At 33.0% G+C, this 26,346-nt stretch overlaps 1 protein-coding gene and 1 non-coding gene across 6 annotated transcripts in view; one reads left to right on the top strand and one right to left on the bottom strand.

The window, feature by feature from the left end:
• LOC145252478 (caskin-2-like) overlaps nt 1-26,346 on the top strand; it is a 969,745-nt gene that overhangs the window by 768,768 nt on the left and 174,631 nt on the right. The window lies entirely within an intron of this gene.
• Nucleotides 4,978-5,050, bottom strand: Trnah-aug (transfer RNA histidin (anticodon AUG)). Its single transcript has one exon. It is a non-coding gene; the product is annotated as a tRNA-His (tRNA).

Raw genomic sequence — 26,346 nt, 5'->3', positions numbered from 1 at the left:
TTTATGTATTAATGTTGTTAGAAATGTTTAGACTGTTATTCTGATGACGTTTCTGAATTTTTGAGATGAGGATTGATTATTCGTATCATTTGGATTCATCGGACTACTGTTCTCATTTTGAGTGTGATTTTCACAACGTTTCGGTCGATGTAACCTCCGACCTTCTTCAGGTGTATCTTGTCAAACTCGGGAATGTTTCTGTCGAACTCTGGAATTTGGATGGAATTTCGAGTGGAACCCTCGATAGAAACATTCCCAAGTTTGACAAGATACACCTGAAGAAGATTAGAGGTTACATTAACCAAAACGTTGTGAAAATCACACTCAAGATGAGAACAGTGGTCCCGACGAATCCAAATAATATGAATGTTATCCTTTTGTTCACAACATTTCAGCGGAGTTAACTCTCACTTCCCTTATTTTGTCCTTTATTCTCACACTTCATCAGCAATGTTTCTGGCAAAGGAGGGAGAATTGCTGTTTTCTGGATTGGAATTTATGTATTAAATACTTATCCTGGGTTAGTTTTTGACTTTGAAGCAATATATATATATATATATATATATATATATATATATATAAATATATAAATCCTTTTTAGCTTCTTACATCAAGTGGCTTCATGCTGTGTTTGGAGTGATTTCCATAAAAATAAAAATGTAACCGCTAAGCTAGATCAGGGTCTTTGACATTATCTCCAATCGAATGCAATCCTCTCTTGATATAAAGCTCAGATACGTACTAAGAAAGAGGATTGTATATGGCAACACTAGTCCATCTTAGTACGTATTTGAGTGGTGTTGCCACATCTTTGGCGGTGCCATTCTAAGCACTTTTTCTTGCCTTGACAAAGTTAAAAGTTAATTTCGCAATGTAATTCTCTTACTTTGACATACTTAGAAGAATTAAGAGAGGGAGAAAATAAACAAACAATAAAAAGAAACAAAGAAAAAAACATATATATATATATATATATATATATATATATATATATATATATATATATATATATATATATATATAGTAGCCTTCTACTCTAATAGTTTCTTCCTTCTTCCCTCGGATTGCTAGACTTTGGATTTCCCTTCTGGGTTCCTGGTCGTACTGACATGCAGAAGTGTAATGTGAACAGACATCTTGCTGCTTAACTCCCTACATAGTACCCTTGCAAATTATGTCCCATATAGAAGCCCCCTGCATCAAAGTGACACTATGTCTTGTTTGGAGTGAAAATATAATAATATATATATATATATATATATATATTCAGAAGTGGCAAATTTTAAATTAAAATAAATCACAGAAAAATATTTTTATTATACAAATATGTGGTTTATTTCAAAGATTAATTTTCGTCATTTATAATTTAAATACAATTTTGGGCATGTGCCCCCTCTTCGTGGCTAACGTGTATATAGCATAATCTTTTGTCAAACTCTGCACATTAAATTATGTTGCATTTTGGCAATAACGTGTCGGATGTTGTCCTCTAAGTAGTCTATTGTGTCTGGTTTATCAACATAGACATGCGACTTTACATATCCCCAAAGAAAATAATCTAATGGAGTTGAATCACATGAACGAGGTGGCCAGTTTACACGTCCATTTCATGAGATTATTTGCTCATCAAATGTTAATAAAATAATTTGCTGGTGTCCATCTCTTCATGATGAATTGCCAAATCAAGATGAACTCACAAAAAAAAAAAAAAAATTATAGTTAACAAATCTGCAATCAAAGAAAATAGTTGTCAATTTTTAGTTTTCCGGCTTTGAAAAACATGCTGTATTTTAAAAATTATATATATATATATATATATATATATATATATACAGTATAACTCCTATAATTTGAACATCCGCTTCGTTCAAATTAGAGGATGTTGTTCAAGTTTCGTAATAAAAAAAAATGTGCTGCAGTTAACTTTAATTTTCTAAGAATTAAGAAATAGTAAATGAAATTCATTGCTATATGATACTTCAAGTACATATTAAGTTGAGTTAACGATATACTGCAAGTAAGAATTGTTAAATATTATTACTAGGAGCAAAAACATTGAAAATAAATTAAATCTACTCTTACTTGTTAGGTATTTATTACCTAAGTTATCATCTACAGAAATCATATATTTATGTAAAATACAGTTTTTTTTTTTTTTATTTATTCATTGAATGAGTCTCATTGCAGTTTTTATTTTCATCGATTGAGCTCTCGGGCGCTGCCATTGTATTCCGTAAGCGATCACGGAAATCTATAATTTCTTGGTTCTGTAGCTTCTTTATGATTACATCTCTTCGGAGTGACATTGCTTTCAAAACTTAGTTGTCACTAAAGTAAGGACTTTTTTCTAGAAATTTTATAACTGTCTCTATAGACTTTTCTGTATCATCCCATGATATTGCTTCATCAGAGTATTCTTGGTTATTTACATTAGGGTCAAGAGAATGGGAGCTGTTGCTATTTTCATCACCATTACTGCCTTCAGGATATTGATCAGTAGTTTCCTCATCTTGTGGCACCCACATTTCAACATCATTTGCATTAAGTGATTTAAGAACAGCGTGGTTAATCGGTAACCGTTTGGTTTCAAGAATTTTTTCTAGACCCATTGTGATATAGCAATCTGAAAAAAAAAAAATGTACAGTTAGTGTTAATTAATTATCGATAGCTAATCTACATTAATTACATAGTATCAATATTAACATTTCTGCGCAATATCTGATTAAACCATGTAAACAGTTTTACTGCAACTCCGCATCAAACATGCTAATACAATTTCAATGACGAGACAGTTCAAGTTTAGAGAAAGTCCAGGTTTAGAAGAAGTCGAAATGAGAGGAAGTCCAACTTTAGAGGAAGTTCAAATTAAAGGAGTTTTACTGTACATACGTGTGTGTGTGTGTGTGTGTGTGTGTGTGTGTGTGTGTGTGTGTGTGTGTGTGTGTGTGAGAGAGAGAGAGAGAGAAATAGAGATTTTATTTTGCTTGTTTTTCTGAGAGAAAAAACATGATTTTTCAACAAAAAAGAAACTGCTGCCATGATAGTGGAGATGAGTGGCAAAGGTACACGCACGCGCGATTTTCTTATACCCTTCATATTTAGCCTTTTTGTTTTGCCAAAAATAAATAAAATAGTGTTGTTGTTTTTTTACTAAATAAATCGTCGCTTTATGACTCGGGGTAGGTAGGTTCTTTTTTTTTTAATATTTAATTGTATAACCTGAAAATCATCATCATATCGAGTTATACTGGAATGTGTTGGACGGCTTTTAGAAATCGACTTTCTGACTAACTCGTTTAATCCTGGGCAACACTGTCTGCCTGCTAGTTATTTAGCGAAACAGAAAAAACGTTGCGAGCCTGTCTTTGTTTTATCGTTATTTCCATGGCAAGTGCTCGTCTGAGCTCCAATCTCTGTCCCCCCCTTGCCAATCTTTCACGATAAACACCCATCTAGCTGAACCCACTGTCAATAATTTTCCCCACTCTTAATCTGTGCCTAAATCAAAATGTAGATTCCATGAACAAAGCTTCTTTCTTAGAAGTGCACGCCTGTGGAACTCTCTTCCGTTTGCCTGTTTCCCACCTGACTACAACTTGGATGTCTTCAAGTCCAACATAAACAAATTCCTGATGAACCGCCCCCTTAAGTAAGACACTTTATCAAATCTCCAATACTAACGATTACTACAATACTATCCCATTGATTACTGTACACGCAATAACCCTTATCCCCAAGTGGCTTCCGAGCCTTGATAAGTGTAAAAAGAAAAGAAAAAAACCTTAACACCATTTCGTATGTGTGAACTTTTAAAGATGGAGAGACAGAAAGGTTCTACAGGATTACTTCCTATCTGGTGAAAGCTGCAAAGCACATTCGCATAGATTGATACACAATAATCCATCTCCTATTTCAGGAGAGCTTTTACAATTTTCATGGTAGACTGAGGAAAGACATTATTTTCCTACCGACCTAATAATATGACTGTAACACCGGCATCGCGTCAGTACGACTGCAGATTTTTTGGTTCCGAAACAAAGAAGATAAAGACAGAATGATACTTAATGAATATTGACTTGTAACATCTATCGAAAGAACGCACTGGCTTAGATTGATATAGAATAATCCATTGTCTATTTTTGGTGGCTTTTAACGTCTCTGAGGCAAGAGAAAGTTTTCGTCTTTCCATTGTTGGATTCCAGGGAATTTTTGTCTGTATTAAAAAAAAGACATAAAAATAAAAAAATAAAAAAACTGAACATTTTCTGGCATTTGCCCCAGGTTGTCCTTGCCCATGTGTTCCAGGATCAAATAAAGAACAGAGTAGCCAGCAAAGCCAATTAGCTGTGTAAAAGTGCACTTGCCGTCCACCTTTGGCTGACATCTATGGGTCAAGGCTGGCTCGGACAGCTTAGATAATTGAAAACCAATATAAAACCGGGCCAAGTTGTGGGTGTAAGCATTTTTAGACATAGTCCGGATAATACATGTTGGCTGGCATATGTTCAACTGATTTTTCTTTCCTTTTTTTTTTTTTCTTTTTTTGGAGAGGGGGGTTAGAGTTAGGGGAAGGATATTTGTGGTTTCGAATTATGGTGAATAGAGGAAAACTTCCAGAGTTGTTTTTCTTCTTGATATTAACCCATTAGCACTCATGATCCATTTTTTATGACCAGAAGGATTAATTAACCATATTTCAGCAACATCTGTATTTTCCAGAGGTAAGGTGGAAAGGGGTAACTTTCTTTATAGCTTGCTAATTATTATGTACTAGTGGCTGTGCCGCGTTGGTACACACAACGTCGAGTCAAGCACAAAATCAAGTACACTCCACATCGTTTTACCATCAACGCTTACCCTGTGAACTCGGAGTATGGGAAATTCCCATATGCACAAAACAAAATCACTGAAAAAACAAAAATACCCTTACTAAGGTAAGGATAATGAGTAAACGGATAAAATGGTTAAAATTATTACAAACTTGCCAGGATTCGAACCTGGAATCTTCTGATTCATAGTCAGACGCGTTATCTATTGTGCCACAAGTCCTGCCCATATGCCGAAAGATGTTACCGCGACTGTATACAGACAGTGCTAAATTCTGTTGATATGGGCAGGTAACTTTTTGACAAATGCACGAAACGGCCCCAAAACCCTTATTTCGGGCTTTTTGTGTGACTCTGCATTGTTCGTTACGAACCATATATATATATATATATATATATATATATATATATATATATATATATAAGAACAATCTAGGGACACACATTTCAGGGGAAAAAAAAAAGAATTTTTCAATTCGGTGCATCCGTTTGAAAGTTTTATTGGTATATATACACACACATAAATAAAAAAACATTTAGAATTTTATTAATAATATAGATAAGAAGACAAAATTCCAGGATTTTTTTTTTTATATATACACATTAAACAATATTTCAAGCAAATTACATCAACCTCTTATTAGAGGTTGTTTTTAAGTAAAAATAATTCATTTCGAACTGATGCTAAATAGCCTTCATGTCTACACTTTTTCAGATTATAAAAAAAAAGGTAACTTAATAAAATATTCATGTAATGTTTTTTTGGGTTTTTTTGTGTGTGTTTGTTGTTTTAAATTTATAAAATATATCCAGTTAAAAAAAATTGTGCGATTCGAACTTGGGTATTTCTGTCATAAAAATTACTGCCTTATTAATGTGTACTTTGCCCCATACCCAACAAAAGCAAAAAATGCCCCATAGCCAACAAAAGCAAAAAAATTAGTAAATCTATATCTCTGCGTCTGCTACTAGTCTCTCACTCCTGGACAGGGTTCAGAAGAGAGTCACCAACCTAATAGGTCTTAAACTGTCATCAAACTTCAACCTCTGTCCCATCAACGTAATGTTGCATCCCTCTGCTTGTTCTACAAATATTTTAATGGTGAATGCTCTGACGAACTACAAGCCCTTATACCCTCTCAACGTAAATACCCCTGACAAACCCGACAAGCAGCAAAATTCCCCCCCTACACAGTAAAGATCCCTAGATGTAAGAAAGCTGTCTACTCTAATAATTTCTTCCCCAGAACTGCTAGACTTTGGAACTCCCTTCCGGGTTTCTGTTTTCCAAACTGTACTGACATAAAGAAGTTCAAGTTGAATGTGAACGGACATCTCGCTGCTCAACTCCCTGCATAGTATCCCTGCACCTTATATCCCCGGTAATAATCCCCTACATCAAAGTGGCACTGTGCCTTGTTTGGGGTGAAAATGGAATTTTTAAAAAAATTTTTAAATAAATTTAAAAGAAAAAAGAAGCCTGACGGTTATAAGCAAAATGTTAGTCTGTAATAAAATGTATGTAGACTATTATTTTATTGTATTCGTTTTCATCCTATCAGGTTTTTTTTTTTAAATTCTTATTTACTCCAAATAAGGTACAGTGTCACTTGGACATAAAGGGGGTTACTATTTGAAGCCATGTCTACAGAGACACTTTGTAGATATTCGCATTATTTGGATTCATCAGACTACTGTTCTCATCTTGAATGTTATGTTCACAACGTTTTAGTCGATGTAACCTCCGACCTTCTTCAAGTCTATCATGTCAAACTCGGGAATGTTTCTGTCAAACTCAAGAATTTGGACAGAATTTCGATCTAGTCTATGTAGGGAATTCAGCAGCAATATTTTTGTTCACAATACATTTAAACTTCTGCATGTCAGTACAGTCAGGAAGCAGGAGACTGGGAGGGAATTCCAAAATCTAGCCGTTTGAGAAAAGAAACTATTGGAGGGGAAAGAGTTCCTTCATCTATAGATTTCTACAGTGAAAGAGTGAAATTTTGCTGCTTGTCTGGTTAGTTTTCGGTATTTACGTCGAGAGGGCACAAGTGCTATGAGTTCATTCACCATTCCTTTAAGATCTTTTCACAGCCAGTATTCTTCAGAAGCAATTTTCAATTCTTGACACTCTCACAGACAAACTTTTTATTTTTTTCTTCGTCTCTTCGAAATTTGCTTCATCTTGTCAGAAAAAAAAAAGAAGTTAATTTTGTGCTTCAAACCTTGTGGGAATTACCAGAATCTATGGACAACTGGCAGCGGACATGTCAGGAGATAAATGACATGAAGCGACATTGTCTTTAATTAATTGTCCTTTCATTCCCTTCTGTTTGAAAAACGAAACTCTTGGATATCCAAAGTATTTTTTAACTATAATCCCATGAAAAGGAATGGCCATAGATTTTCATAAAATAGAGTTAAGCCACAATCTTGTATGTAAATTGCCTACAGCTTCCGATGATAAGTTCAGATTATAATGAATGATTCGGATGACTATTCTCAACTGGGTTTTTATTTTCACAACGTTTTGACTAGTGTAACCGCCGACCTTCTTCAGGTGCATTTTGGCCAGTGTAACCTTCGACCTTCTTCATACACACACACGGTCCTGGATATGACCTTAAACTATATCCGATGGTGAGGCCCCAGTTTGCGGGCTCTGGGGAATGTGGAGCCACCCTTTAATTGCCATTGCTCCCAGGTCCACTCTGACCCAGAGTGGTAGTATCTGTTAGGGTCCCAACTATGGGTTAAATAGAAACCGACTTGCAAAAAACAAATATATTCTGTTAAAACAATTTTCTTCAAAATCACCGGATTTGGCATTAAATAACCTGAAAAGGGATGATATGTTGTAAAACAAAAACAACCAACCAACCAACCATACACACACACACACATGTTATTACTGTTTTCAAAATTTACATTGTTAATTTTTCGATATATATATATATATATATATATATCGAAAAATTAACAATGTAAATATATATATATATCAGAGTTTATATATATAAATTTCATTTAGAAAGATATACTTTTCAAAATAAAAATTTATTGTTTGAAACAAAGAATCCAATGTTTTAATGATTTCCTCAATCCATGGATTTTCAATGCAGGTACATCTCCTTGAAGGAAAATCATTAGCAAAATATTAATATTGGTTTGAAACTATTTTGCTAAAAAGCACATTCAAATTATTTGCTCTATCTAGTATACTGAACAATATTATTTGGCTGGGATTGTCTTATATAAAAATATTGCCTTCCAATAATATTTTGTAAGACTTGAAACCACAAGATTCATTAATCTGTAATCTAATTCATTTCATTAACTAGCGGGACATATGGAAATTCCACAGAGGACTCATTCATATGTAATATATTGATGTTGGCGTTCTGTAGATGTTCAGTGTAAATGGAGAGGCTCTGATATTATTGTAGCTCTTTTGTTAAAACTGCAAAAGTATTTATCTAAGCTAGCAGGGACGCCCGTGTCGTAAAATATGCTTAAATATGGTATTTTAGTTGTTGCTGATTTTGTATATATTATTGTAGAGTTAATGTTCTATCGATTTTCATATATTATAAAGTTTCGATTTCCAAAAAATATATATCCATATGACTTGGGTGCATCAGCTTTTTTTAATTGAAATCGAAACCAAAGTTTATGAAAAAGAAAATATATATATATATATATATATATATATATACACACACACACACACACACACACACACACACACAACTTGAGTGCCATCAGTTATAACCGAAACCAAAACTTAATTCTTGATAAAATTATTTTTTTAAATATAGATTACTGGAGTGCCATCAGCTATAATTGAAACCAAAACTTATGAAGAATTCTTGGTAAAATTATTTATGACAAGAAATGGAAGTCCATAACAATTAAACGAACTGGATGTAAGCGTGACACAGAAAATAACACACGCTATCGTATTAATATATAGATTATTCTAAAGTTATATATATATATGCAAAATACCTGCCTTGAGACTTTTTTCAAATATAATTAAGAAGTTAAACACTTTTAAATCTTCAGGAAATCCGAACAGAACTTTCATGAGTTTTTTTTTTTTTATTTGAGTTTAAATTACAACATATATAGAGATATACATATATAAGTATATGTGCGTGCGTGCACACACACACATACACACACACACACACACACACACCTTCCAATAATATTTTGTAAGACTTGAAACAACAAGATTCATTAATTTGTAATGTAATTCATTTCATTAATTATTCTGAAATTTATATATATATATATATATATATATATATATATATATATATATATATATATAAAATAAGAATTACAGTTAAGTTTACCAAAATGATCCAAGATGGCAAAACTAAAGTAAGTTGTAAACATTAAAGAATTAATATTCATAAAGTAATCTCAACCAGATGTAAAATCTCGATAAAACCAAATAGGAGATAGAGCTTATAATAAGAACAAGTAGTTAATAAACATGTTAAAAAAACACTTTGAAAAAGAATTAAAAACATGTTTAATTTTAAAAAGGAAACACTGAATAAGTGGATAGTCCTTAATCTGCGGAGTTTCGGCAAAATACTTTCCTTCTCATCAGAGGGTAGGATTTAGCAAAATGCGGGGTCGGATTTTGCTTGCAAAAGTATTAAATGAAACTACAAGTAAGTTATAGATCTTACTTGATAACAAAAAGTGAAGCAGAGACTGTCCATTCTCGTGAAATAACTTTTTTCTTTACCCTATTCCCTCTGCTTCACTTTTTGTTATCAAGTAAGATCTTTAACTTATTTGTAGTTTCATTTAATACTTTTGCAAGCAAAATCTGATCCCGCATTTTGCTAAATCCTACCCTCTTATGAGAAGGAATGTATTTCTTCGAAACTCCGCGGATTAAGGACTATCCACTTATTTAGTGTTTCCTTTTCAAATTAAATATGTTTTAAACTCTTTTTCAAAGTGTTTATTAATTACTTGTTCTTATATGTAAACAAAATACCTGCCTTGGTTGGTTGGTTGGTTGGTTGTTTTTGTTTTACGGCATATCAACCTTTTTCAGGTTATTTAATGCCGAATCTAGTTATTTTGAGGAACGATTTTTAATGGAGTATATTTGTTTTTTAAGTCGGATTCTATTTAACCCATAGTTGGGACCCTAACAGGTACTACCACTCCAGGTCAGAGTGGACCTGGGAGCAATAGCAATTAAAGGGTGGCTCCACACTCCTCAAAGCCCGCAAAGTGGGGCCTCACCATTGGGTATAGTTTTAGGTCATATGCAGGACCAGTACCTGTCTTGAGACTTTTTTCAAATATCTTAAGAAGTTAAACATTTGTAAATCTTGAGGAAACCCGACGGACAAAACTTTCGTTCCAAACTGCTTATAATTCAGTTTACTGCCTTATTATTGTGGCCGTTTGCTTAAGTGTGTTCTGATCGAACATCTTGAATTAATATTTTAAGTGATTGCTGCAATATTTTTTTTATTGACTCTTCACATCATGAATGACGTATTTTGAGATTCCGTTGAATCTATTTTTGGTTTCCGCAGTTCCAGGAGATTAAGAAGATCTGGTTTTGGATTTCAATCAAAAATAATAAAACGAAGCCAAAAGGCGATCCGGAGTGGAAGTGGTTTTTCAGCCATCTTAATTATGGCCTCTTAATTGTTAGCTTGTTGAACTGTCCACACTTTGGGATCCCCCATTCCTCTCTCTCTCTCTCTCTCTCTCTCTCTCTCTCTCTCTCTCTCTCTCTCTCTCTCTCTATTTGTCTAGCTATCTATCTCTTTTATTTAGAATGCTCTCTCTCTCTCTCTTCACGTTTTCTCTTGTGTTATCCAGGGCAACGCCAATTAAGAATATATCAACTTTGTTTTTTTGTTTTTTTTTTTTTTGTAGATTTTTATTTTTAGCTCGACATACAATCACACATACATACAGATACTGGCTTTTCTGAGGAATGATACATCTTCTCCAAGTGATGTTACCTTAAGTAATGTCAGGAAGATGGATTCTCCACCAGACTAGATGAATTCTTGTTATGGGATCGAGTATGACTAAGAGACCACAAGCAAGACATCCTATAACTTAAATGACTGAGGAGAAGAAAATAATGTTCTTAACTTCTTTACTAACTCGGTGTTTGAAATGTAAAAGCGAACTTTAATGGATTATTCGAATATCAATGCATCCCACATAGAGATCAAATGTTAGCCCCAGGAAGGAGTCCTTTGACTTCTAAGAATTTCCATGGCAAGTGCTCGTCTGAGCTCCAATCTCTGGTCCCCCCTCGCCAATCCTTCATGATAAACACCCGTCTAGCTAAAACCACTGTCAGTAATTTCCCCCACTCTTTATCTGTGCCTAAATCAAAACGTAGATTCCATGAACATAGCTTTTTTCTGAGAAGTGCACGCCTGTGGAATTCTCTTCCGTTTGCCTGTTTCCCACCTGACTACAACTTGGACGTCTTCAAGTCCAACATAAACAAATTCCTGATTAATCGCCCCCCCCCCCCCCGTTAAGTAAGACGCTTTATCAAATCTCCAATACCAACTATTATTACGATATTATCCCATTGATTATTGTACACAAAATAACCCTTATCCCCGAGTGGCTTACGGGCCTTGATAAGTGGTGATCCCCATTTAAAAAAAAAAAAAAAAAAAAACTGAAGTAAAATAAAATGAAAGCTCAAAATCAATAAATATTTGACATGACATCAAAAATTTAATGCCAAATGAACGTTACACATGAATAATTTTCGTCTTAGTCGTTATTATCACATTATTATCACGTTATTATCACATTATTATCACGTTATTATCACGTTATTATCACGTTATTATCACATTATTATCACATTATTATCACGTTATTATCACGTTATTATCACATTATTATCACATTATTATCACGTTATTATCACGTTATTATCACATTATTATCACATTATTATCACATTATTATCACAACCTTTCAGACATTTTGCCATTTGTTACTTCTTCCTGCATTAATCTCAGGAATCATTCGATTTAAAATCCATTTAATATTACACGTGTAAACTTGAGGGAAACACTCTTGAAATGTGCCAACATTATCTGAATAAGCGAAATAACACGACATCAGGTCAAATTCGCTCATCATCTTGTTTCCATTTCGCTTATTTGCATCATGTTAACACATTTGAAGCATCTTTTTCTCAAGGTGACATGCATAATGCTAAAAAGGATTTTAATCAAAATGATTTCTCATTCAGCCTATTCTTATATAAAGTTGAGTTATTTGTCGCACTGACATTGATATTAAAATCACAGTGCTTGAGATGTAGACGAGGACTGTTCGTTACAGTTCAAACCTCTCTCGGACCCCCCCACGCCATCCGGCACCATCAAAAAGGAACAAACAAAAATAAATCCGACTCTGCTTTTCTTTCTTTTTTGACACAACTCATTTATTACTGTTTTCTTTTCCACTACCTTCACACCAGCTTAAAAATTCTCTCACTTCCACTGCGGGGCCACATGTCCATCTCACCTGGTGGTGTGTTTTTCTTTCTTCCCCATCTACATGTCATTTCGACTTTACAAATCCATCTTTTCCAACTGCACTTTTTCTTCTCCCGGCCACGTGGTGTCCTTTTTGCTTCCTAATTTGCATATGTGCTTTTCTCGCCTACTGCTGCTAATATCCTCGCAAGTAATCCAATTTACAAAATTTCCGCTACTTATGTTTACTACGCTATAATCACATTAACCCTTATCCTCGAGTGGCCTCTGGACCTTGATAAGTGGTAATTCCTGTGTAAGAGAGGAAAAAGAAAAGCCAGCTATTTTACAGCTCCTGCTTATATTTTCCCATACGCTCGTGTGCTATGTTACAGTATTTTATGTATGTATTTATTTGCTTCCCCACGAAAGCAAATTAGACACAAGGTCGCGTTAACCTCTAAGGCACTTGATTTCTGAGATTTTTCCACTGAAGTAAAATGAAACAGACAACTGCTTTTTACATGAATGAATTGTCCTCGTCTTATGATCTCTCTCTCTCTCTCTCTCTCTCTCTCTCTCTCTCTCTCTCTCTCTCTCTCTCTCTCTCTCTCTCTTATATATCTTTTATTTAAAACTAGCAGGGATACCTGGTGTTGCCCGGGTGTGTAAAGATGGTGTAGTAAAGAATCCTGTGAGGGGTGGGGAGGTGTTTAAAAAAAAAAAAGTGGTAGTAGTAGCGAGGGAGAGGATCAAGACAACAGTAGGCAGCCTGGGTAGAGACAGCCCGGGTGGAGAAAGCTGTAAAAAAAATGAAAGTGGTAGTAGGCAGACAGGTAGACTCGAACCTGTAACATGAAGGAGGAAAAGAAGGTGAAAAAAAAAAAAAAAAAAAAACTCACCTCTACATGATTTGGGCATTTTTGTGTTACTTGTGCACTACTATAGCGAAATCACCTTTTTTTGGTTTTCAGTTGAGACATCTGGAGAGTGCATAGCAAAGTCAGACAAATGCAATTTTAGGACTGAATCGAAAATAGATGTTTTTTTGTTTTTTTTTGTTGAGAAAGATTTTTTTAAATATAAGAAACTTATTTCAAACCAAAATAGACATTTGTTTTAATAAAACATGAACATGAAGTTTTTGTAACATATTTTTGGAATTAAAATAACTATGAAAAACTTATAATAGCACAAAATAGTTTTTTGTGTTTTTTTTTGTTTTTTTTTTTAACAAAATAGACATTTTTATTTTTAATAGAATGTGATTATAGATTATTGAAATACGTCTAAATTTTGAGAAAAGTATTTTCACTTTCAGAATTTAAAATTTTTGTAATAAAGTAAAAACTTTTTGTAATAAATCAATGAAAAAAATGTCTATTTTCTTTTAAACTGTTTTATGTTGTTATAAGTTTCTTATATTTGTTTTAAGTTTAAAAATGTGTTGCAAGAACTTTATCTTCATAAAATTTAAAAAAAAAATGTTTATTTCTTTTTAAAATAAAAAACTATTTTGTGTTATAATTTTTTTATATTTATTTATAAAAAAAAACTTTCTCAACAACAACAAAACACGTATTAATAAAAAAAAACGCATTTATTTTCGATTCTACCCCCCTCCTCTTGCTATCCACTCGCTCCATGTCCCAACTAAAAACCAAAAAAAGTGATTCCATCCTGATAGTACACAAGTGTCGTTCTTATTAATCAATTATTTATTGAAATCAAAAATAAAATCGTCTAAAATAAAATTCTTTAAATCCTATTATTCTAATTATGAAATTAAATTCCCCATAATGCATTTTAATTTCTTTTCGCCCATTTTAATCTTTTGTTAATAGTTGTAAAAAAAAAGAATTGCTTAATTAACCTTGAAAAGCATACTTTTAATAATTTGTATTCTATTGATTAAAAAAAAAGTATTCGGATCTTATCAAGGTTCAAAACCATTCAAGGATAATGGTTAAGGTGATTGACAGTTGAATGATGAAGAATATTATAGGAGGATTGAAGATAAAATTTCATTACTTATGGGGGTACGGTTTATGACAAGTAATTGAAGACAATCCTGTTGTAGTCTACAAGAAAGCAGTCTCGTGGTAATGTGTTTCACAAATTGAAGTTCTTGGAAATAAACCTCCTTCATGAAAATCCTGTTTGATGTTAGGCACACGGAGGAAGAATAAATATCGCATCTTTGAAGACTTAAACAACACTGAAAAAAAAAAACTGGTGGTATGCCGTAAGCCATTTTGACTTGTCTGGCGAGGAAGCCCTCCCACCCTACCCACTTCAATATTTGGTCGCTGAGGAAAGACCTTTGTTCTATTCTTGGCTTTCGGCTGAATGGAAAACAAAAAAAGAGACGTCAGTGCATCTTGTGGATTGCAAAAGAACATTTAACCTGATCCTCCCTCCCTCCCTCCCTCTGCAGTGTGTTCTGTTAGTTTTTTTGGCTCTTCAGGTTAACAACAAAAAAAAGAAAAGAATATCATGAAAGATATCTATTATTGGTATTAATTTCCTCCCTCTTCATTGATGTGTGTGTGTGTGTGTGTGTGTGTGTTTATACATATACCTATATATATATATATATATATATATATATATATATATATATATATATATGTGTGTGTGTGGGCGTGTGTTTTTACATATATAATACCTATATATATATATATATATATATATATATATATATATGTGTGTGTGTGTGTGTATACATATATAATCTATATGTGTGTATACATATATAATTTATATATGTATGTGAGTGCGTATACGTATATAATGTGTGTGTGTGTGTGTGTGTGTATACATATATAATGTGTGTGTATGTATGTATTAATGCTAGGGGCAGTACTTATTGGTATCAAACGAATATTTAGCAAAATGGTCTGTCTAGATGATTGTAGTGGGGACAGGGAAGAGGTTCTTATTATCAAGTACGGCGAGAGGGGATAGATATGTCTGTTAGATTTTGATATTCAAACTGCGAAGAAGAGAGGAGGTGAGCAAGGATTTCTCTCTGCCAGTTTTAGAATGGGAATATTATATATAAAAAAATTATATAAAATATATTATATATAAAAAAATTATATAAAATATATTATATATAAAAAAATATTATATATAAAATATATTATATATATAAAATATATATAAAAAAATATTATATATAAAATATATTATATATAAAATATATTATATATAAAATATATTATATATAAAAAAATTATATAAAATATATTATATATAAAAAAATTATATAAAATATATTATATATAAAAAAATTATATAAAATATATTATATATAAAAAAATTATATAAAATATATTATATATAAAAAAATTATGTAAAATATATTATATATAAAAAAATTATATAAAATATATTATATATAAAAAAATTATATAAAATATATTATATATAAAAAATTATATAAAATATATTATATATAAAAAAAATTATATAAAATATATTATATATAAAAAAAAATTATATAAAATATATTATATATAAAAAAATATTATATATAAAATATATTATATATAAAAAAATATTATATATAAAATATATTATATATAAAAAAATATTATATATAAAAAAATATTATATATAAAAAAAATTATATAAAATATATTATATATAAAAAAATATTATATATAAAATATATTATATATAAAAAAATATTATATATAAAATATATTATATATAAAAAAATATTATATATAAAATATATTATATATAAAAAAATATTATATATAAAATATATTATATATAAAAAAATATTATATATAAAAAAAATATTATATATAAAAAAAATGATGTGCAGAAATTCCTGAAAGTTTCTAGTTTTTCACACCAAAGAACATCTTTATTATAATTTTGGTGTAGCCACCAGAAAAAAAATGTGATCACCCATTGAGCTCTAATGTTTATCTGCCTCCCACCGGAAGAAAAATGTGGTACGACGTCAGGAAAATGGGATTTGAAAAAAAAAAAAAAAAGTTCCCTTAAAAGAACTCTTTTTGCCTGCAAAAAAATGTCTAGGCAACCCTGTCGGCTTTCTCCGGTAGGCACATTTCAGGCAATTAACAATAAACTAATCCTTTTTGAAAGAGTGAGAAGAGCAGTACTCTGGGTTGGGGACCTCCTAGAACTGCATATGTCCAGAGGCATACCTCAGCTTACAGAACAAGCAACCTAAACTTCTGTCGGCTTTTTGGAGCCAGTGGAAAAGCCTTGACTTAGCTCTTATTTAAAATTTTATATTTAGTGCAAGCAAATAATTTGGAGTATCAAAAGTCACAATCTGAAATACATCAAATCTGTTGCCAAGGCTGCTGGAAAAATGATTGGCTCATTCTACTGTCAATGCAATTGTATAAAAGCCAAGTACGACCAAGGACGGAGTACTGTGCCACATCTGGGCAGGAGCTTCTCGAAGAACCTTGTCCTGCCTTGACAGAGTTCAAAACAGACTTTGTAGTAGATGCCATTTTCTCTTCTCTATAACCTCTTTCCCATAGAAGAAACGTTGTGAGCCTGTCCTTGCTCTATTACAATTTTTATGGCAAGTATTCGACTGAGCTCAAATCTATGGTCCCTCCTCGCCAATCGTTCACAAAAAACACTTGTCTAGCCAAAATAACTATCAGTAAATTCCCTCACTCTCTAACGGTGCCTAAACCTAAACGTGGATTCAATGAACAAAGCTTCTCTCCTTGAACTGTGGAACTCTGTTTCGCTGGTTTTCTTTCCAACTGACTACAATATTGTCGTCTTCAAGTCCAACCTAAACAAGTCCTTATTGAACCGTCCTCGTAAATAATCTAATTATACCAAATTTCCACCACAAACGATTACTACGCTACTGTCCCAATGACTACAATACACAATCCTTATCCTCGAGTCGCCTCTGGGCCTTGATATATGGTAACCCTTTTGTAAAAAAAAAAAGAAAGAAATATCCCGAAAATTCCATTGTTTCTGAACAAATCAAAATACAGTGGACAGTCTAATATTTAGAAAAAGGTTGAGAGTGTTTTACTGACCATTGTTTTTTATTTATTATCATTCCATCTGTTGGTTATTTTGAATACTGTTTCTGGATTTCTGAGATGGGGATTGATAATTTGTATTATTTGGGTTTTTTGGACTACTGTTCTCATTTTGAGTTTCATTTTCACAATGTTTCAGCCAATGTAACCACCGACCTTCTTAGGGGGTATCTTGTTGAACTCTGAAATCTTTGTCAAACTCGTTAATCTGCAATGGAATTTCAAACGGAACCTTTTATTTAATCCACAGGTGTAGCATGCTCTTGTTCCATCAGCCATGACCAGGTAAAAATCTTAAATGACTCACAATTGTATTCTTAGTATCGCCCACACTGAGGATTGAGCCTTCAACCTCTAAAACAGTGTCACTTGGAACTAAGTTTGACACCCTACTTAATACGTTACGAGAGAAAAATTCTCGAATTTGACAAGATACACCTGAAGAAGGCCAGAGGTTATATTAGCCGAAATGTTGTGAGAATAGCACTCAAGATGTGAACAGTAGTTCGAAGAATCCAAATAATAATAATTAGCAGGGCCCATGGAAATTCCACGCACTAAGAATTATATTTAATCAACATGTTTGGATGAAGCAAATATTTTTATGGGTAGCGCAACCAATATCACAAAGAGAATATGAGTTTATTAACATTTCTATGAAAATAATGTCCATTGCATTATAAATATAAAACGAACCCAAATGATATTATTCAATAAGTACTAATAAATACTCAGAAAGTAATATTGTGCTACATAGTTTAATACAGATAATAAAATCACATTGTAAGAGATAATCTTTAATTTACTCCTTCAGTTCAGCGCTTCTTGACAATGTTCTACTTTTTGCTCTGTTTCTTTTGAATGTTCCCTTTTTATGTAATGTTTCGTTGACTTTTTTTCCGAAATTACAAATGCCTTTCTCACACCATTATAGCAATGATCATATTATAAAGATGTTTGAAAACATAGCTACTTTAGCTAAATATTCTTGTCCAGAGTTGCCAGATTGGCCTTTTTTAAAGCCAAATTTTGTAAGTTTGGATTTTTTGGAAGCAGTTTGGCCTTCAAAAATTATTTTCAATAAGTTTCCAGACTTTTTTCATACGGGCACTTTTTTTTGATTGTACAAACATGAAACTCTAGTTCCCTTTAAAGTGATCTCCTCCGACTGCAATGCACTTGTTGTACTGTTTCAACAACTTCTGGAAGGCCCCATGGAAGTCCTCTTGTGTGAGCATGTCAATGACCCTTGTCACAGTCTCTTTCATCTCTTCAAATTTTCTCATGCCTCTAAGGTTTTCCTTGAGCTTAGGGAATAACCAAAAGTCACAGAAAGCAAGATCTGGCCTATAGGGAGGGTGAGGAACTGCGTTGATGCTCATCGTAGTCAAATCGTCTTTGACAAGGATGGAGTTGTGGACTGATGCATTCATGCATATCTTCCACATCTTCAGCAAATAATTGTATTAAAATTCCCACACTGACATCAAACTGTGCACTTATTGTCTCTATAGACAGACAACAGTCCTTATCCATGAAATTTTTTATTTAGCCAATCAACTCTGGTGTTCTGACTTCCTTACTTCTCCCACACCTTTCATCATCCCTCACAGACTCCCTGCCGTTCTTGAATCTCTTATGCCACTCACATACTGATGCTCGATTCATGCAAGATAGTTCAAAAGAAGTCTGAAGCATTTCATACGTTTCTGTGGCATTTTTTTCCAAGTTTAAAACACAATTTTATTGCATATCGTTCTCCTAAAGTGTCCTCATATCCAAATTGCATTTTTTTAAATTCACCAGCTGTGACAATCATGCTTTAGTTGGGTATAATCCAATTCCCGCTGTAGCTGTTCATTTGAACCTGAAATCACAAAAATTGGTCAGTCATCTCATAAGATGTATAGCAATAACATACTGGATTTTCAAGAGTCTACAACGATTTTAAATGTTTGTACAAAAAGTCTGGAAACTTATTGAAGGCACCTCATAGATTATCAATCCCCCTCATAGTATTTTCAACGGACAATCTCTTTGTCTGTTTGTTTCTCTATCATTAACACCGATACTTGAGTGGCCTTTAGCCTTGATAAGTGTTGAATCATTAATAAATAATAATAAAAATAATAATAATAATGTAGGATGCCCCATCCCCAGCTAGAACAAAATTATAAGAATATTTAAAAGGGTCACTCTGCCTTGAAGTGAATTTTTGTTTTTGAACAAACAAAAATACAATCTTGTGGGTCATACTTGATTTCACGGTTATTATGCTCGAATGTTTAATAGTTTAGGCACACCCTATTACGATTTTGTTGTTAACAATTATGGTAACACGTTTGGATTTGCTTTATCATTGCATGCGTAGATGGCCACCGATGTTGTTGGCGTCCTAAATTGTTTCAGACAATGAAAAAGCATTTTTTTTTTCTTTACTTTCAATTTTAAACAATTTTTGACCTTTTAAAAATGCTCAATGATAAGGCATGTTTTTTAAAAAAAAAAATCTAAATAACTAGCAGGGGAGGAGACGGCGTTGATCGGTCGTAAAATAATAAAAAAAATTGTGACAGAAGAAAGGGAAAAAAAATTGTGACTTCGGGGTGGATACGGGTGGCGTTGCCCGGTTGTAAAAAAAACAAAAATAACGCCACTCAGTGGCATCAGCCAGAAGAAAAATTTTGTAATCAATAATAAAAAAATTTAAAAAAATGCCCTATGCTGGGCGCAAACTCGTATAACTTAAGTTAGTAAGCGAATATGTTATTGATGGACCCACAAGGACACAGATGTTATAATAGAGCAAATTTAGCTTTCTAAAACGAAAGGATGTAATGAAGATTCGCACATTTGCAAACCGCGTTAAAAGCAAGGTTTATATCTGCCCCCCCTTCAAACAAACATTTCTACACGAAATAATTGACGATTTTTTCCAATTTTTCTATATTATTTGGCACTTTTTTTACAGCTATAAAATGTTTCAATCGTAGTCATTTGTTTCCTTAGTTTTGCCTATAAATTACGAAATATCTGATATTTCCACCAAACCTCTGGCTTTGATGCTGCTATGGTTTTAAATGATCTAAAATAACAGCAAGGGGAGACTTGATTCCAAATATTCCTCCCCTCTTTGGTATTTATGTATAATGTAAATTTCACAGTGTATAAGGATTATTTGATACTGGAGATATTAATAATCTTACCTTATTTCCAAAAGAGGGGAAATATAACATATGGGGAATATTTGGAACTGTTTGTTATTTCAAATCATTTGAAACCATAGCAACAAGTTTTAGTCTCCTCTCTATCAAGGCCAGAGGTTTTGAGGAAATATATTAATGATCGGTTTGGTACCCTTTCTAAAAAAACATTATAAAAATCACAACATATTAATCATCGGTTTGAGGTTTAAAATCATGACATTCAGTGATCAATCTAAATTTAATCTCTATAATGCTGATGAAAACAACAACAACAAAAAATAGTGAAAGATAATTGAATTTTAAAAAAATGTTTGCGGAAATGTAAAATTTGGAGGAGGGTCTGTTATGGTTTTGGGATGATTTTGATATTATGGCGTCTAAGAATCAGTTTTCATCTGTTAAAATCGATGCAGTACTGCAACATGCTAAGTTATTGCTTGTTTAATTCAAATTAAAATAAATAAAAACACTATAATCTTATCCAGCTGGGTGATAGTGTAATTTATCTTGCCTTTGGTAACATTTATTTGTTATATATTTGTATTTTGTCCAACATAAACAAATTCCTGATGAACCGCCCCCTTAAGTAAGACACTTTATCAAATCTCCATTACTAACGAATACTACGATATTATCCCATTGATTACTGTACACGCAATAACCCTTATCCCTGAGTGGCTTCCGGGCCTTGATAAGTGGTGACTATCATGTAAAAAAAAAAAAAAAACCTTTTTCATTTTGTTGTCTTTAGTAAAAAAAAAGAAAAAATGCTTAGGTATTTTGCTTTAATATTTAAAAAAAAAAAAAAAAAAAAAAAAGACAAAAATGACAATTCAACTCAAACCGAATCAATTAATTGGTCTGCCCATATGCCAGGCTTGATTCTTGATAAACTGAATGGCCTTTCGTTCATTGTGGCATTTTTTTAATCCTGAATTTAAAGAATTCTAGAGAAATCAAAGAAAATAAAGATCTTTGGTTCATAAATAAGAAATTGGAACCGATATCTGCATATTTCCGGAAGCCGAGAAATCTGACTCTTTTTCTTAAAGTTAGAGGATGCTTGACTGTTTGATTGATGGACCATTTCCGCTATCTTCCTCTTCCTCCTTCGTGTCTCCAATCTCTTTCCCCATCTCTCACCATTTTTACAGCAGTCCCAGTAAGGGGCCGAGAGAGTTAAAAAAAAAAAAAAAGATTAAAAAAAAAAAAAAAGATTTTCTTTTTTTTTTTTTTAAAGGATGCATTTAAGAAGACGACATTCTTCCACTGCATTTTTTAATCATGTATCCACCATGATTTATTCGAATGAGGTTAGGTAGTGTTGCTTGGGTAACGTCTCTCTTTAACAGCAAATCAACTCTTCAGGAGGGGATCAGCCGGGGAAAGGGGATTTTTTTCTCTCAGATGATGTGAGGGTGGGATGCTCCAAAAGCTATCTATCCCATTTTTGAAATGGCCTTTTCTCTGTTGACGGCGATATGTTACTGGTTCCATGCAGTTCTAGGAGGTCCACCCTCACAGGCTTTACCTTATCTATTTGAGAAGAGGTTTATTGCTAATCGTCAATGAATTTGACAGGGCTGCTCAGACATTTTTCAGTCCCTCTTCTCTTTTGGAGTGCTGGCTCTTCAATCCTACTTCCCGACCCTAGTATTGCATTTTATGCCGTGGGAGGGTGATAGATACCAAACCCTTCATGAGAAGGTGGTGTTAAAACTAAATCCTCCCTCCTTCACACACTTTGGTTTAGCTAAATGGCCCAACACTTAAGGCCAAAATCAACTCGAGTATAAGGATTAATGAGATGGAGTGATTATTAGTTGAAAGATGGAGAATATTATAAGAGGATTGAAATGAAATGAACCGAGTTTGAATACTTATTGAGACGTTTTAATCTGTTGAAATTGAATTTGAAGACTATCAGGAACTATGGTGTGGTATTTTGTCTGTGTGTGTGAGTTGGTTACCTTGTTCTTATTAGTGCATGTGTGGCTGTGAGTAGTAGTTTGTTTCTGTTCGCCTAACTCATTAATGACAAAAGATACTAGTCTGTGAGTCATTGAGTCCTTTTATTAATTGCCTCTCTCTGCCTAAAAGGGCCAAGCGACGTTGTTGGATGCCTTCAGGTGCAGCTAACAAAGTCGGCTCTCTATATCTAACTTTTGGCTGTTGGAAAATATTTTGAGTTCACACATTTCTGTGAAAACTTTCTTGCTTTGGTGGGTGAGGAGGAAAGCGAATTCTAACAAATTGGAGAAGGAAAGAGAGTAGTAATTAGAACATTTACTTTTTAGCATTCGTCAGAATAACTTTGTGATTAAGTCGCCACTTAGAAGCAGTCCTGTGCTCACGTGTTTTACAAATGGAAAGTCCTTGTGAAGAAACTCTTAGTAGTAAATCGACCTAACACTAGGCTAACAAAAAAGGATTTCAGTTTTACCCAAATATTGACAAACATTAAAATTGCATAAAAACTTTGTGTACATATTTGTAAGTTTTTTTTTTTTTTTTTTTTATGGGCTGAATGCCAAAATTTATGCAAATTTATCCAGTATTTTTGTTTTTTAAGTATCAAATGAAATCATCAACCTCCTTTCAGATTTTGAAATCCATTCTTAACATGGGGATGAGGGATAGTTTGTTGACTCTTAAAGTTTGAGTTACGTCCCTTCGGCATTTACCTTAATGAAGGCGAAAAATGTCGGATGAAAGAATTCAATAATTTTTATTTTTTTTTACATAAAATATACTTGAATTTGCATAGTTTTTGTGTGTGCTGTTTTTTAACCTTGCAAGTAAGTACGTAATAAGCTTTTTGTGCCTTTTTACCAGCAATTCTTTTTTTCCTTCTCTCATGTATGTTCTCATAGAAAATTGTGTTCTCAACGATTTCCTCTGTAGTACAACAACAGGCAACCACCACCACCATGGATTCAAGTCTGAATTAAAATTTGATTCTGTAACTGGAGTTACCGTCAACAGAGAAAAGTTTGAATGGCACTTTGCATGATTCTACTCTTTCGCCCCTGCCCCCCCCCCTCGAACGCCTCCCCACACCCCTCTACACTTAAATACCTTACAACCACCTCGCCCCTCCTCCATCCTATTTTCCTAGTGTGTCATACTGTGCTCATCTTTGTTAAATCCATCATACCTCTAGAGTTGGGTGGATGGGTGAGGTGGTATCGGGGTTGTCGTGCCTGCAAGATTCTCAGATTAGCGCTGTTTTACGAAATTCATTTTGACAACAAGCACATGTTCTAAAGAAATGGTGAACTCGGCTGTCTGAAGGAATTGGACCGTAAAAACGAAACAAAAATAAAACTGCAGATTAAAAACAAAATGAAAGGGGAAAAAATTACCAAAGATTTCCTAAGAAGTTCTGACAGATTAATCTCGTTATTTAATTATCTCAATTATAATTTCATATCAGGTCAGTTGTTCGTTGGCGTTTGGTTTCCTGTCAGCAAGAGACGATTTTTCATATTTTTTTTGTTTTGTTTTTTTTTTTTCATTTTTTTTTTTGTTTTTTCATTTTTTTTGTTTTTCATTAAAAAGATTTTTTTTTGTTTTTTCATGTTTTTTTTAATTTTTTTCATAATTTAAAAAAATACTTTTTCATTGTTTTCTTTTAATATTTTTTCATTTTCTTTTTTGTCATTTTTCTGCTTTTCGTTTTTTATTTTCTATCTTTCGTTTTTTTTTGTCTTTCGTTTTTTTCCTGTTTTTCGTTTTTTTTTTTCCTGTCTTTCGTTTTTTTTGTTTGTTTTTTCCTTTCTTTCGTTTTTTTCCTTTCTTTCGTTTTTTTTCCTTTCTTTCGTTTTTTTCCTTTCTTTCGTTTTTTTCCTTTCTTTCGTTTTTTTTCCTTTCTTTCGTTTTTTTTCCTTTCTTTCGTTTTTCTGTTTATCATTTTTTTTTATTAAAAATTTATTTTGATTTCAAAGCAAAAAAAAAAACAACATTTTTTTATTTTCCGTTTTCTATTTTTTTTTTTTTTTTTTTTAACAAATTTTGTAATACTAATGTGGAGAAAGTTAGTTTTGATCCTGGATATGACCTTAAACTATATCCGATTAGTGAGGTCCCAGCTTGCAGGTTTTGGGGAGTGTGGAGCTACCCTTTAATTGTCATTGCTCCCGGGTCCACTCTGACCCGGAGTGGTAGTACTTGTTAGGATCCCATCTATGGGTTAAATAGAAATCGACTTGAAAAAATATATATTCTATTAAAAATCTTTTCTTCAAAATAACTGGATTCGGCATTAAATAACCTGAAAAGGGTTGATATATGCCGTAAAACAAAAACAACCAACCAAAGTTAGTTGGAATTTTCACAGCAGTATTTTTGTTTTCAGCAGGTGTTGGAGTCTTGTTTTTACTTCGACTGCAAAGTCAGGAATCAGACTAACCTTCAGCCAATTCTGTATTCAAAATTTGTTTTCTTATGTCTCGAAAACTGTGTCAGGACTTTTTTTTGCCCTATTAAATTGCCAACTCCCTCCTCCAACCCCATATGGACAGTTGGAGTTGGGAATAGATGATTTTTGCAAGAATCTGGAGTTATTTTTTTTTTTTTTTAACAAGTTGGAAGTCAACGTCGAGGAAAGTTAATTTACCGGATTTTCGCATTCGAACACCATTTTATCTGATGAATCAATTTTCTTTTGATTAGACAATTTTCATTTTTTATTTTTTTACAAAGGAGTCACCACTTATCAAGGCCCGGAGGCTACTCGAGGATAAACGTTAATGAGTGTACGATAGTCAATGAGACAACATCGTAGTAATCGTTAGTAGTGGAAATTTGGTAAATTGGATTACTTAAGGGAAATGGGTTATCAAGAACTTGTTCACGTTGGACTTGAAGACGACTATATTGTAGTCCGCTATAATGATTAGTGTTTATTAATGAGCCGGGAGATTGAAGTTCAGTTCTCATTTGAGTCAGACTAAAGACTCAAGAAACGGTACTTGATTCCTCCTTGTTAAATACTCAACATTATTACGCAATAATCATGAGTAAATGGAGGAATTAGATAAAGTAGTGGCACCCTCCCCTACATCTGTGTATAGTAGTCAATAAAAGGGGAGCGTTCGCGTCACTTTTGACTAAACTCAATACATTATTTGAGACAATTTAGCATAACAGTTAGTGTCTGTTGGTAGACCAGAAGATCAAAGTTCAATCCTCGATCAAATCATACTGAAGACTAAAAAAAATGGTACTTGATACCCCCTTGGCATTATAAAGTGAGGTTTAAGAGTAAGTGGAGTATTCCTGGAAAAGTAATGGCATTCTTCCCTACATTTTGATGTGCTAGCCAATGAAAAGAAGCTGTTGAGTCGCCCTTGACTATGGTCAATTCGTTTATTTGATATTGTTCTTTGCTATTAAATAAATACAAAAAAAGGGGTTATGTGTAGGGGTTATGTGTTATGTAGCCGTTATGATTGAACCATATTCGTTACAGTTCAAACCTATCTTGGACCCCTACACCGTCTGTCACCATCAGAAAGGAACAAACAAACAAACACAAAATAAATAAATAAATAAATAAATAAATAAAACTTGGTTTTTCCTTCCTTTTTAACACAAATCGTTTATTATCGTTTTTTTTTCTTTCTCCCAGTGTTGACACTAGCTTAAAAAGCCTCTCTTTGCCACTGCGGGACCACATGTCCATTTTCCCCTGACTGCAGTTTTCTTTCTGCTCCACTACATCTTCTG

Source organism: Euprymna scolopes, chromosome 29 (assembly GCF_053919585.1).
Source record: "Euprymna scolopes isolate OS-2025 chromosome 29, ASM5391958v1, whole genome shotgun sequence".
Classification (NCBI taxonomy): Eukaryota; Metazoa; Mollusca; class Cephalopoda; order Sepiida; family Sepiolidae; genus Euprymna; species Euprymna scolopes.
Note: the sequence above shows the minus strand (reverse complement) of the source record. Positions and strands in the feature narration are given on the sequence as shown.